Source organism: Corylus avellana, unplaced genomic scaffold (genome assembly GCF_965113065.1).
Source record: "Corylus avellana unplaced genomic scaffold, dhCorAvel1.hap1.2 HAP1_SCAFFOLD_27, whole genome shotgun sequence".
NCBI lineage: Eukaryota > Viridiplantae > Streptophyta > Magnoliopsida > Fagales > Betulaceae > Corylus > Corylus avellana.
In genome coordinates, this window is record NW_028290480.1 from 17,338 (window position 1) to 20,000 (window position 2,663).

Sequence of the window (2,663 nt, forward strand, 5' to 3'; positions counted from 1 at the left end):
GGAATTCTTTCTTTATTTATTGAGAAATGCTCCTAGGGCCTCTTTCTCATGAGCAAGCGAGGCGTCTATAGCTAGAGGAGCTCGAGTAAGCGCAGGGCCTAAAGGAGGGACAGAAGGCAGTGAACTCCTCCCAAGGAGCTCCCCCGTAGCCCCTAAATATCGTAGGGGGAGTGCCATTTGGAGGAAGAGAAGGCAATGAAGGACCGACAGAGCGAAGCGCGGGAAGGGCTTCGGTTATAGCTAGAGAAGCCCGAGCGGAGCGCAGCGAATTCGTAAAGAGGTAAGCAGTTCTCGAAGTAATGTTTTTTCCTGCCTAACCTAATTGTGTGTGAGCAATCAATCGTGACAAGTCGACCGATCCATAATGAAAGCACCTGTAGATAGAAGCCGTTTGTCGCTTCTTTTTTCGGAATGCACTGAAAAGCTCAACGCGCTTGTATCTAGGTCGGGGGTAATTAAACTGTATAAGCAAGGCTCGGGATATGGTTCTCTTATGGGGAATAGGCTGAAACAGCAACAGGCAACCAAGACTTATGAAGTGCGTTCAGGCTCACTTTAATCAACAACTGAAAGAGTAATGTTTCTACTTATTCCATCCTTACTGTTACTATAACCGCTAATAGAATAGATCCATGGGGTTAGGATTTTTTAGAAGTAACTAAAGGGTAACCACTAAAGGGTTAAGCTGGCTCAGAAGAAAGTCTAGTGGGGCATGGTTTAGAAGGTGGGTTACCTGCTCGTAAGAGGCAGTCTAACTTAGTTAGAGGAAAGCTTGCTCATCAGAAGGATAAGCAAGGTTTTATGAATTCTCCTAGCAAGGCTTATAAGATAAAGCTAAGCGAAAGCAAACAGGGGAGCCCCTTTGTAATGGTTTGAAGGTTTGGTGTTCAGTCCGCCATTCCAAGGTAAATGCCTGGCTATTCAAGCTAGCGTGGTAACGAGACGGTGAGTGAAAGTGAATCGGTTAACGAGACTGAGGAAGATGCCTAGCTAGTTTTGAACCAGAGCAGGGAAGTGAAATAGCTAAATCGGAAGTTAAGCCCTCGATTAGCAAAGAGCTCCCCCAACGAGCTCTCTCCGTTCTATCCAATAGACTATTTGCTAAAGTTCAAAGGCCAGTTTGAAGAAGGTCCAATGTCGTCCAGACATGCGAAGTAAGTGAAACTGCCGTTCCAAAGCTTTCTAGAGGTGCCTATAAGGAAGTGGAAATAAATAGGATAACCTGATTCCAGCCGTAGTTTATTGGCTGTTAGGTCGGTGAAACTGTCCCTGTAGCTAAAGTAAAGCCAGTAGTTCGAGTTCGCGTTCTAGTTCTATTTTTGTAGACCGGATGGGACCTAACAAACTCTCTACGTTCGTACCTGCAGCTAACAAGTCAGAAGTGTCCCCTGAGTCCGAGTTAGCTGTTCTAGTTCAGGACAGTATGGGACCTGTTGCTTAGGGCTTTGGAAGCGAGCAACCAACCCGGCAGAAGTAGATCGGAAGTTTCCTGTTTGACAAAGGGGCGCGTTAGCGGCGTAAGAGTAAGTAAGTAAACAGATCAGGTGTAGCGGGCAAACACGGGTGTAGCGATAGAGCGGTTTAGTTTACGATTCTATTCAAACAGGCTATTGCGCTTAAGTCAATCCCTCGTATCGGCCGGCTGTCTTATGACGGGAGACACAACAAGTAGGTGCGAAGCCTTTAAAAGCCCAAACAAGCTTTTTGGTTATTCAGTCAGATTCAGATCGGTGGGAATCTGGTACGAGCAAGCGTTGAGTAAAAGCTCTTAAGAAAGAAAAAGTAGGGTCGGTTTCAAGTCTTTCAAGTATAGAATCTAAATGGATTAACCCTGTCCTACTTCAAGTTGACTACTGGAAGTTTAGATAAAGGTTTTGATCCCATCCCTAGCTAGCTCTATATTAATAAAAGGTAGTCACAGAGGGTCTGGTACTGACCTCCAACCGAAGAAGGAGATAGTTCCCGCCCCAGGTTTTGGGGGATCGCCTTTTTGCTTTTGCTTCTTTCTCCGCTCCGGAGCTAGGGGAATATATAAGTGCGGATCCGGGGACTCTCTCCGAAGGCCAACTTCTTTCGTTAGACAATCAGTTATGTACGATTCAACGGCCATTCATGGAGCCGAGGTAAGCGCTGAAATCCCTTTCTGCCTTCTTTTCTTGTTCCCCCCCGTAACCCAAGGGGTAAATTCGAGGAAGGCATGCCACACTAGGAACAGTTTGTAGATAAGAAGTATTGTCAACTAGAGGGAAAGCTCTATCAACTCCTTATCCCACTCATTACACTCTTGACCTGGAAAATCCCCCTTGGAATACCTTATAGAGCTGGGCAGGCAATCGGTTTGATTATCAGCTGCTCTCCGCCCATCAGCGAATGCGAGCCCTGCGAGCTGCGAGTGGAGAGAACGAGCGCTTGCTCGACGTATCCTTTGTTTCCGACTTCGTAGCTCAGTCAGACTTAAATTCCATTAAAGACATATCTAAAAAGAGAATCTAAAGTCTTGTTTGAGAATCCCTTGCAGCTTTCGAGCCGCTTTGGCTTTTCTTCTTTCGAGCCTTTCCTGCCCCCCTCAAATCTTTAGGCTTCATTTCCTTGCTTGAGCTTGAGAGTCACTATTCTTTCCTAACTTGAGGGGTCGTCTAGCCTGCCCTTACCTTCCTTTTAGC